Source organism: Arachis hypogaea, chromosome 7, assembly GCF_003086295.3.
Source record: "Arachis hypogaea cultivar Tifrunner chromosome 7, arahy.Tifrunner.gnm2.J5K5, whole genome shotgun sequence".
NCBI lineage: Eukaryota > Viridiplantae > Streptophyta > Magnoliopsida > Fabales > Fabaceae > Arachis > Arachis hypogaea.
In genome coordinates, this window is record NC_092042.1 from 69086020 (window position 1) to 69098469 (window position 12450).

General features: G+C 39.5%; 1 non-coding gene across 1 annotated transcript; it reads left to right on the plus strand.

Moving 5' to 3' along the window:
• Positions 1-2147: 2147 nt before the first annotated feature.
• LOC112704834 (small nucleolar RNA R71) lies at positions 2148-2251 on the plus strand. Its single transcript, XR_003155437.1, has one exon. It is a non-coding gene; the product is annotated as a small nucleolar RNA R71 (small nucleolar RNA).
• The last annotated feature ends 10199 nt before the right edge of the window (positions 2252-12450 follow it).

The window sequence follows — 12450 nt, forward strand, 5'->3', positions numbered from 1 at the left end:
GTGTCAAGGATTTACATTCCTGCACCAATTAGGCATGTAAAATGCCTTTGCATACCATTCTGGCGTTTAAACGCCGAAGTGATGCACACTCTGGGCGTTCAACGCCCATGTATAGCATGTTTCTGGCGTTGAACGCCAGTTCCATGCTTGTTACTGGCGTTCAGCACCAGCTTTCCTCAAGGCACATTCCTGGCGTTCAAACGCCAGCCAGATGCACCTTACTGGCATTTAAACGCTAGTAAGTCCTTCCTCCAGGGTGTGATTTTTCTTCTGCTATTTTTGATTCTGTTTTTAATTTTAGTATTTTTTTTCGTGACTCCACATGATCATGAACCTAATAAAACATAAAATAACAATAAAATAAAATTAAAATTAGATATATAAAAATTGAGTTGCCCCCAACAAGCACTTCTTTAGTGTCATTAGCTTGACAGTGGGCTCTCATGGAGCCTCACAGATATTCAGAGCATGATGAGGGCCTCCCAACACCAAACTTAGAGTTTGAATGAGGGGGCTTCTCAACACCAAACTTAGAGTTTGGTTGTGGCCTCCCAACACCAAACTTAGAGTTTGACTGTGGGGGCTCTTTTTGACTCTGTACTGAGAGAAGCTTTTCATGCTTCCTCTTCATGGTTGCAGAGGAAGGTCCTTGAGCTTTAAACACAAGGTAGTCCCCATTCAATTGAAGGACTAATTCTCCTCTACTAACATCAATCACAGCTTCTGCTGTGGCTAGGAAGGGTCTTCCAAGGATGATGCTTTCATCTTCTTCCTTCCTAGTGTCTAAGATTATGAAATCAGCAGGGATGTAAAGGCCTTCAACCTTTACTAACACGTCCTCTACTAATCCATAAGCATGTCTTACTGACTTGTCTGCCAATTGAAGTGAGAATAAGGTAGGCTGTACCTCAATGATCCACAGTTTCTCCATTACAGAGAGTGGCATAAGATTTATGCCTGACCCCAGCTCACACAGAGCCTTGTTAAAGGTCATGGTGCCTATGGTACAGGGTATTAAGAATTTACCAGGATCTTGTCTCTTTTGAGGTAGAGTTTTCTGAATCCATGTATCTAGTTCACTAATGAGCAAGGGGGATTCACCTTCCCAAGTCTCATCACCAAACAACTTGGCATTCAGCTTCATGATAGCTCCTAGATATTGAGCAACTTGCTCTCCAGTTACATCTTCATCCTCTTCTGAGGAGGAATTGTTTTCAGAGCTCATGAATGGCAGAAGGGGATTTAGTGGAATCTCTATGGTCTCTATATGAGCCTCAAATTCCTTTAGGTCCTCAATGGGGAACTCCTTCTTGTTTGAGAGATGTCCCAGGAGGTATTTCTCACTAGGATTTACGTCCTTCTCCTCCCTTGTGCATTCAGCCATATTGATTACTTCAATGGCCTTGCAATCTCCTTTTGGATTCTCTTCTGTATTGCTTGGGAGAATACTGGGAGGAGTTTCAATGACTTTCTTACTCAGCTGGCCCACTTGTCCCTCCAGATTTCTAATGGAGGACCTTGTTTCACTCATGAAACTTAAAGTGGCTTTTGACAAATCAGAGACTAAGTTTGCTAAATTAGAGGGGCTCTGTTCAGAATTTTTTGTCTGTTGCTGAGAAGATGATGGAAAAGGCTTGTTATTACTGAGCCTATTTCTTCCACCATTGTTAAAGCCTTGTTGAGGCTTTTGTTGATCCTTCCATGAGAAATTTGGATGATTTTTCCATGATGAGTTATAGGTGTTTCCATAAGGTTCACCCATGTAACTAACCTCTGCCATTGCAGGGTTCTCAGGATCATAAGCTTCTTCAGAAGCTGCCTCTTTAGTACTGTTGGATGCATTTTGCCATCCATTCAGACTTTGAGAGATCATGTTGACTTGCTGAGTCAACACTTTGTTCTGAGCCAATATGGCATTCAGAGTATCAATTTCAAGAACTCCCTTCTTCTGAAGCGTCCCACTATTCACGGAATTCCTCTCAGAAGTGTACATGAATTGGTTATTTGCAACCATGTCAATAAGTTCTTGAGCCTCTTCAGGCGTTTTCTTTAGGTGAATAGATCCACCTGCAGAATGGTCCAATGACATCTTGGAAAATTCAGATAGACCATAATAGAATATATCTAATATGGTCCATTCTAAAAACATGTCAGAAGGACACTTTTTGGTCATCTGCTTGTATCTTTCCCAAGCTTCATAGATGGATTCACCATCTTTTTGCTTGAAGGTCTGAACATCCACTCTAAGCTTGCTCAGCTTTTGAGGAGGAAAGAATTTATCCAAGAAGGCCGTGACCAGCTTATCCCAGGAGTCCAGGCTATCTTTAGGTTGTGAGTCCAACCATGTTCTAGCTCTGTCTCTTACAGCAAAAGGGAAAAGCATGAGCCTGTAGACTTCAGGATCTACTCCATTTGTCTTAACAGTCTCACAAATATGCAAGAACTCAGTTAAAAACTGGTAAGGATTTTCAAATGGAAGTCCATAAAACTTGCAGTTCTGTTGCATTAAAGCAACTAGTTGAGGCTTAAGCTCAAAATTGTTGGCTCCAATGGCAGGAATGGAGATGCTTCTTCCATCAAATTTGGACGTTGGTTTTGTGAAGTCACCAAGCATTCTCCTTGCATTATTGTTGTTGGGTTTGACTGCCATCTCCTTCTCTTGTTCGAAAATTTCAGAAAGGTTGCCTCTGGATTGTTGTAGTTTAGCTTCTCTTAGTTTCCTCTTCAGAGTCCTTTCAGGTTCTGGATCAGCTTCAACAAGAGTGTCTTTTTCCTTGTTCCTGCTCATATAGGGAAGAAGAGAACAAGAAAAGAAAGAGGAATCCTCTATGTCAAAGTATAGAGATTCCTTTATGTTAGTAGAAGAAAAAAAAAGGGCAGAGTAGTGAAGAAGAATGGGTAAGGATAGAGGTGGTGATTTGAGATGAAGAGAGGTGTTAGTGAATAAATAAATAAATAAATAGAAGGAGAGATAGAGAATTTTGAAAATAATTTTGAAAAAGTGGTTAGTGATTTTCGAAAATTAAAGATAAGATATGATTAAAATTAAAATTTAAAACAATTAAAAAGAATTTTTGAAAAGGAGATGAGATATTTTCGAAAATTAAAGAGGAAAAAGTAGTTAGGTGGTTTTGAAAAAGATAAGAAACAAACAAAAAGTCAAATAGTTAGTTGAAAAAGATATTAAAATCAAATTTGAAAAGATAAGAAGATAAGAAGTTAGATAAGATATTTTGAAATCAAATTTTTGAAAAAGATATGATAAAAAGATGAGATAAGAAGATATGATAAAAAGATATGGTTGAAAAAGATTTGATTTTTTAAAATTAAAATTAATTACTTAACTAACAAGAAACTAAAAGATAAGATTCTAGAATTTAAAGATTGAACCTTTCTTAACAAGAAAGTAACAAACTTCAAATTTTTTAATCAATCACATTAATTGTTAATTATGTTTTCGAAAATTTGAAATAAAATTAAGAAAAAGATTTTGAAAATAATTTTTAAAATTTTTGAAATTAATAAAAATGAAAAAGATTTGATTTGAAAAAGTTTTGAAAAGATAAGATTTTTTTAAAATTGAAAATTTGACTTGACTTGTAAGAAACAACTAATTTTAAAAATTTTTGATAAGTCAACTCAAATTTTCGAAAATTATGAGAAAATTAAGGAAAAGATATTTTTTTGGTTTTTTGAATTTTTTTATGATGAGAGAGAAAAACACAATTATGACCCAAAATATGAAAATTTTGGATCAAAACACATGATGCATGCAAGAACATTATGAATGTCAAGATGAACACCAAGAACACTTTGAAGATCATGATGAGCATCAAGAACATACTTTTGAAAAATTTTTTATGCAAAGAAAATATGAAAGACACCAAACTTAGAAATCTTTAATGCTTGGACAATATGAATGCAAGAATGCACATGAAAAACAAGAGAAGACACAAAACAAGAAAATATCAAGATCAAACAAGGAGACTTACCAAGAACAACTTGAAGATCATGAAGAACACTATGAATGCATGAATTTTCGAAAAATGCAAGAAAATTTTTAAAAATATGCAATTGACACCAAACTTAAAAATTGACTCAAGACTTAAACAAGAAACAAAAATTTTATTGGTTTTTATGATTTTCTAATTTTTTTTTTGTATTTTCTTTTATTTTCTTGTAAATCTCAGTCAGGCGGAAAGTAATTGATTATGGATTTTCGAAAATTAATAAATAATAAACAAAAAATAAAGATAAAGTTACTCATTTAATCCAATGATGGGGATTTCAGATAAGCGTATGGAGATGCTGTGCTCCTCCTGAATCTCTGCTTTCCTACTGCTTTTATCTAATTTTATCACTCCCTTCTATGGCAAGATGTATGTAGGGCATCACCTTTGTCAATGGCTACATCCCATCCTCTCAGTGAAAAAGGTCCAAATGCTCTGTCACAGCACGGCTAATCATCTGTCGGTTCTCAATCAGGTTGGAGCAGAATCCCTTGATTCTTTTGCGTCTGTCACTAACGCCCAGCCTTCAGGAGTTTGAAGCTCGTCACAGTCATTCAATTTTGGAATCCTACTCGGAATACCACAGACAAGGTTAGACCTTCTGGATTCCCATGAATGCCGCCATCAATTCTAGCTTATACCACGAAGATTCTGATTAAGGAATCCAAGAGATATGCGCCCGGTCTAGGGTAGAACGGAAGTGGTTGTCAATCATGCGCGTTCATAGGTGAGAATGATGATGAGTGTCACAGATCATCACATTCATCAAGTTGAAGTGCAATGAATATCTTAGAATAGGAATAATTCGAATTGGATAGAAAATAATAGTAATTGCATTGAAGCTTGAGGTACAGCAGAGCTCCACACCCTTAATCTATGGTGTGTAGAAACTCCGCCGTTGAAAATACATAAGTGAAAAGTTCAGGCATGGCCGAATGGCCAGCCCCCCAAAACGTGATTAATAGTCTCCTCAGATGAAGAATAAAATAAAACTGAGACCAAAGATGCCTAATACAAGAGTAAATTATCCTATTTATACTAGACTAGCTACTAGGGTTTACATGAGTAAGTAATTGATGCATAAATCCACTTCCGGGGCCCACTTAGTGTGTGGTTGGGCTGAGCTTGATCTATCCATGAGTTGAGGCTTCTTTTGGAGTTCAACTCCAGGTCGTGACGTGTTTTGGGCGTTCAACTCCGGGTCGTGACGTGTTTCTGGCGTTTTACTCCAGACAGCAACATGGAACTGGCGTTGAGCGCCAGTTTACGTCATCAATTCCCGAATAAAGTATGAACTATTATATATTGCGGGAAAGCTCTGGATGTCTACTTTCCAACGCCGTTAAGAGCGCGCCATTTGGAGTTCTGTAGCTCCAGAAAATCCATTTCGAGTGCAGGGAGGTCAGATTCCAACAACATCAGCAGTCCTTTGTCAGCCTCCTATCAGAGTTTTGCTCAAGTCCCTCAATTTAAGCCAGAAATTACCTGAAATCACAGAAAAACACACAAACTCATAGTAAAGTCCAGAAATGTGAATTTAACATAAAAACTAATGAAAACATCCCTAAAAGTAGCCTGAACTTACTAAAAACTACCTAAAAACAATGCCAAAAAGTGTATAAATTATCCGCTCATCACTCCACTTGCTTTTTAGTCTTCTTAGCCAAAGTGGTTAATGGGATTGGCATGGGCTCTTTCAAGACATCTTCTTCCTTGGAGCCACGTTCCCTAGCTTGAGCAACTTCCCCTTTAACAACCTCTTATACCTCTTCCTCATCTTCTACATCCTCCACCTCAACAATGTCTTCATTAATATCATTGGAGCTCCTCTCTTGTAGTATGGTACCGGACCGCAAAGATATAGCATTGATGCTACCCTTTGGGTTGGGTAATAGTTAAGAGGGGAGTGAACTTGAGCTTGAAGGTTGGAGGGTGCTTTGGTTATTGATAGAAGGTGAAGTCATACTGGATATAAACTCTTGGAGGGTAGAGGTTAGCTCCCTTTGTCCTTGAAGAATCATGCGAAGAGTATCATCCATGGGAGCTTGGTTAGAAGAAGAAGGGTAAGTGATTTGGGGGACTTGTGGTTATGTGGTTTGAGTCACATGGACTTGTCTTTGATGTGGAGGTTGGTATCTTTGGCCTTGGTTTTGTGGTTAGAAGGATTGGTTTTGTTAGTAGTGGTATGGTTGAAAGTTATTGTTCCCTCTTTGATTTGCACCATCTCTCCATCCTTGGTTTGAGTTCTCTTGCCAACCATGGTTTTGCCACCCTTGGTTATAATTGCCCCCTTGTTGATAAGGGACTTGATTGGGATGGTTGAAGTAAGCATTGGTGGCCGCCAAGGTATTGTACCCTTGTAGTTGTGGATATTCATCGGTATAGTGAGAGCTGCAAGCACAAATTCCACAAACTCTTTGTGGAACTACCATTTGGTATTGTTGTTATGGAGGAGGTTGTTGTTGATTAAGATGGATTTGCTTTAGAATGGTGGTCATCTCCACTAAGATCTTGGTGAGGGCAAACTCATTAGAGAAAACTTCATTGATGGCCCTTGGATGATTATTTCTTTGCCTTGTATGTTGGGTAGATTCGGTTAGATCGGCAATAAGTTGCCAAGCTTCCTCCACCATTTTGTACTTCGTTAAAGTACCATTACTCAAAGCATAAAAAAAGGATGATATCTTGAGACTTCATGCCTTGGCAAAAGTAACTAATCAATACGAAATCATCAATCATGTGATGAGGGCATGAATCAAGGAGTTTTCTAAAGTGTTCCCAATACTCATAGAGAATTTCTAAGTCACCTTGAATGATACATGAGATCTCTTTTCTCAACCTATCTGTCACCTCTGGTGGAAAGAACTTATCCAAAAACTCCCTTCTAAGCAAATCCCAATTAGTGACAACCTCTTCGGATTGAGTATAGAACCATTATTTAACTCTTCCATCAAGAGAGAATGGGAAGGCATATAACCAAATGGCAACCTCATCCGCACCATACCGCCTAGTAGTTGAACAAGCCGCTTGAAAGTCTCTAAGGTGCTTGATGGGATCTTGAGCTGATAGACCATGGAACTTAGGAAGTAGATTAATCAACCCGGTCTTTAGCTCAAAATCGGCATTCAAATTCGGATGACGCACTTGAAATGGTTGGAGGTGGTGGTAATTTTTCGATTACTTCAACTTTAGCTTGATCTACCTCTATTCCCTTGTTTGAAATTTTATGCCCAAGGACAATCCCTTCAGTCACCATAAAGTGACATTTTTCCCAGTTTAAAACTAGGTTGGTCTCTTGGCATCTTTTCAGAACAAGTGCTAGATGGTTAAGGAAGGAGCTGAATGGGTCTCCAAATACTGAAAAGTCATCCATGAAGACTTCCAGAAATTTCTCTACCATATCTGAGAAGATAGAGAGCATGCATCTCTGAAAGGTTGCAGGTGCATTGCACAGACCAAAAGGCATCCTTCTGTAGGCAAATACTCCAGAAGGACATGTAAATGCTGTTTTCTCTTGGTCCTGAGGATCTACTGCAATTTGATTGTAACCTGAATAGCCATCCAAAATGCAATAATATTCATGACCTGCCAGTCTCTCTAGCATCTGGTCTATGAATGGTAAAGGAAAATGATCCTTCCTGGTGGCTGTATTGAGCCTTCTGTAGTCAATACACATACGCCACCCTGTAACTGTTCTTGTAGGAACCAGTTCATTCTTTTCATTATGAACCACTGTCATGCCTCCCTTCTTGGGGACAACGTGGACAGGGCTCACCCAGGGGCTATCAGAAATAGGATAAATAATCCCAGCCTCTAGTAACTTAGTGACCTCTTTCTGCACCACCTCCTTCATGGCTGGATTTAGCCGCCTTTGTGGTTGAACCACTAGCTTAGCATCGTCCTCCAATAGGATCTTGTGCATGCATCTTGCTGGGCTAATGCCCTTAAGATCACCTATGGATAACCCAAGAGCTGTCTTGTGTGTCCTTAGCACTTCAGTTAGTGCTTTCTCTTTCTGTGGATTTAAAGCAGAGATTATGATCACTGGAAAAGTGTCACCCTCTCCCAGAAATGCATATTTTAGGGATGGTGGTAATGGTTTGAGCTCGGGTTTAGGAGGTTTCTCCTCTTCCTGAGGAATTTTCAGAGGTTCTTTTATTTCTTTTAGTTCCTCCAGATCAGGCTGAACATCTTTAAAGATGTCCTCTAGCTCTGATTTGAGACATTCAGTCATATTGACTTCCTCCACCAAAGAGTCAATAATATCAGCGCTCATGTAGTCATTTGATGTGTCTGGATGCTGCATAGCTTTGACAACATTCAACTTGAACTCATCCTCATTGACTCTCAGGGTTAATTCCCCTTTTTGAACGTCAATGAGGGTTCGTCCAGTTGCTAGGAAAGGTCTTCCTAAAATGAGAGTTGCACTCTTGTGCTCCTCCATTTCCAGCACTACAAAGTCAGTGGAAAAGGCAAATGGTCCCACCTTGACAATCATGTCCTCAATTATGCCTGATGGATATTTAATGGAGCCATCAGCAAGTTCAAGGCATATTCGGGTTGGTTTGACTTCTTCAGTCAAGCCAAGCTTTCTGATAGTGGATGCAGGTATTAGGTTGATACATTCCCCAAGATCACATAGAGCTTTCTTGGTACAAGTACCCTCTAATGTGCATGGTATCATAAAGCTTCCAGGGTCTTTAAGCTTTTCTGGTAAGCTTTTCAGATTGACTGCACTGCATTCTTCAGTGAGAAAAACTTTTTCAGTTTCTCTCTAATCCTTCTTATGACTTAAGATTTCTTTCATGAACTTAGCATAAGAGGGTATTTGCTCAAGTGCCTCTGCAAACGGGATCTTTATCTCAAGAGTTCTGAGATAGTATGCAAAGCGGGCAAATTGTTTATCCTGTTCCGCTTGGCGGAGTTTCTGAGGATAAGGCATCTTGGCTTTATACTCTTCAACCTTAGTTACTGCAGGTTTATTCCCTACAGAGGTGGTTGGAGAAGCCTTCTTAGAGGGCCTACTATCAGCACTCTCAGGTGTCTAATTCCTCATTGGCATTTGAACGCCAGGATTGGGTGAGGAATGGGCGTTTAACGCCAACTTTTCCCCCCTTTCTGGCGTTTGAACGCCAGAACTGGGCAAGGAATGGGCGTTTAACGCCAACTTTTCCCCCCTTTCTGGCGTTTGAACGCCAAGAGTATTCCTCTCTGGGCTCTTACTGTCCTCAGAGGGATTTAAGGCAGTGGTTTGGTTATCCTCTGTCAGTTGTTCCTTTCTTGGCTTTTTGCCGCTTTGAGCAGTGTTATTCAATGTCTTCCCACTCCTCAGTTGAACTGCTTGGCATTCTTCTGTTATCTGTTTAGATAACTGCTGTTTTGTCTGATTCAACTGTGATTCTATATTCTTGTTAGCAATTTTAGTTTCTTGGAGTATCTCTTTAAATTTCGCTAACTGTTTTGTCATCAGGAGTAATTGCTGATTAAGTTCAACAACCTGTTCTTGAGGATTAGGATCAGTAGTTACCGCCATGGCTTCTTCTTTTGCAGATGGCTCACTACTAGAGTACCAATGTTGATTTCTAGCAACAGTATCTATGAGTTCTTGAGCCTTGGTGGACGAAATTGTGATCACCACTTTTCACAAATCAAATAATCCCCGGTAATGAATCCAAAAACTTGGTGTTCAATACCATGGCATAAACACAACTTCGCACAACTAACCAGCAAGTGTACTGGGTCGTCCAAGTAATAAACCTTACGCGAGTAAGGGTCGATCCCACAGAGATTGTTGGTATGAAGCAAGCTATGGTCACCTTGTAAATCTTAGTCAGGAAAACTCAAATGGGTATGGTGACATACGAATAAAACTATAAAGATAAGGATAGAGATACTTATGTAAGTCATTGGTAGGAACTTCAGATAAGCGTATGAAGATGCCTTCCCTTCCGTCTCTCTGCTTTCCTACTGTCTTCATCCAATCCTTCTTACTCCTTTCCATGGCAAGCTTAAGCAAGGGTTTCACCGTTGTCAGTGGCTACCTCCCATCCTCTCAGTGGAAATGTTCAATGCACCCTGTCACGGCACGGCTATCCATCTGTCAGTTCTCGATCAGGCCGGAATAGAATCCAGTGATTCTTTTGCGTCTGTCACTAACGCCCCGCCCTCAGGAGTTTGAAGCACGTCACAGTCATTCAATCATTGAATCCTACTCAGAATACCACAGACAAGGTTAGACCTTCCGGATTCTCTTGAATGCCGCCATCAGTTCTAGCCTATACCACGAAGACTCTGATCTCACGGAATGGCTGGCTCGTTTGTCAGGCGAGCACTCGGTTGTCAGGCGATCAACCATGCATCGTGTATCAGGAATCCAAGAGATATTCACCCAATCGAAGGTAGAATGGAGGTGGTTGTCAGTCACACGTCCATAGGTGAGAATGATGATGAGTGTCACGGATCATCACATTCATCAAGTTGAAGAACAAGTGATATCTTAGAACAAGAACAAGCGGAATTGAATAGAAGAACAATAGTAATTGCATTAATACTCGAGGTACAGCAGAGCTCCACACCTTAATCTATGGTGTGTAGAAACTCCACCGTTGAAAATACATAAGAACAAAGGTCTAGGCATGGCCGAATGGCCAGCCTCCCAAAGTAGGTTCAATCATAAAAACATGATCAAAAGATCCAAATACAATAGTAAAAGGTCCTACTTATAGAGAACTAGTAGCCTAGGGTGTACAGAGATGAGTAAATGACATAAAAATCCACTTCCGGGCCCACTTGGTGTGTGCTTGGGCTGAGCATTGAAGCATTTTCGTGTAGAGACTCCTCTTGGAGTTAAACGCCAGCTTTGGTGCCAGTTTGGGCGTTTAACTCCCATTTTGGTGCCAGTTCCGGTGTTTAACGCTGGAATTCCTGAGGGTGACTTTGAACGCCGGTTTGGGCCATCAAATCTTGGGCAAAGTATGGACTATCATATATTTCTGGAAAGCCCAGGATGTCTACTTTCCAACGCCGTTGAGAGCGCGCCAATTGGGCTTCTGTAGCTCCAGAAAATCCACTTCGAGTGCAGGGAGGTCAGAATCCAACAGCATCTGCAGTCCTTTTTGGTCTCTGAATCAGATTTTTGCTCAGGTCCCTCAATTTCAGCCAGAAAATACCTGAAATCACAGAAAAACACACAAACTCATAGTAAAGTCCAGAAAAGTGAATTTTAACTAAAAACTAATAAAAATATACTAAAAACTAACTAGATCATACTAAAAACATACTAAAAACAATGCCAAAAAGCGTACAAATTATCCGCTCATCACAACACCAAACTTAAATTGTTGCTTGTCCTCAAGCAACTGAAAATCAAATAAGATAAAAAGAAGAGAATATGCAATGAATTCCAAAAACATCTATGAAGATCAGTATTAATCAGATGAGCGGGGCTTTTAGCTTTTTGCCTCTGAACAGTTTTGGCATCTCAGTCTATCCTTTGAAATTCAGAATGATTGGCTTCTTTAGGAACTCAGAATCCAGATAGTGTTATTGATTCTCCTAGTTAAGTATGATGATTCTTGAACATAGCTACTTATTGAGTCTTGGCCGTGGCCCAAAGCACTCTGTCTTCCAGTATTACCACCGAATACATACATGCCACAGACACATAACTGGGTGAACCTTTTCAGATTGTGACTCAGCTTTGCTAGAGTCCCCAATTAGAGGTGTCCAGGGTTCTTAAGCACACTCTTTTTGCCTTGGATCACAACTTTATTTCTTTTATTTTTCTTTCTTTTTTTTATATTCACTACTTTTTCTTGCTTCAAGAATCATTTTTATGATTTTTCAGATCCTCAGTAACATGTCTCCTTTTTCATCATTCTTTCAAGAGCCAACATTCATGAACCACAAATTCAAAAGACATATGTACTGTTTAAGCATACATTCAGAAAACAAAAGTATTGCCACCACATCAAAATAATTAAACTGTTATAAAATTTAAAATTCATGCAATTCTTCTCTTTTTCAATTAAGAACATTTTTCATTCAAGAAAGGTGATGGATTCATAGGACATTCATAACTTTAAGGCATAGACACTAAGACACTAATGATCACAAGACACAAACATGGACAAACATAAGCATTAATTTTCGATAAACAGGAAAATAAAGAACAAGGAAATTAAGGAACGGGTCCACCTTAGTGATGGCGGCTCTTTCTTCCTCTTGACGATCCTATGGAGTGCTTGAGCTCCTCAATGTCTCTTCCTTGTCTTTGTTGCTCCTCTCTCATGATTCTTTGATCTTCTCTAATTTCATGGAGGATGATGGAGTGTTCTTGATGCTCCACCCTTAGTTGTCCCATGTTGGAACTCAATTCTCCTAGGGAGGTGTTTAGTTGCTCCCAATAGTTTTGTGGAGGAAGGTGCATCCCTTGAGGTAT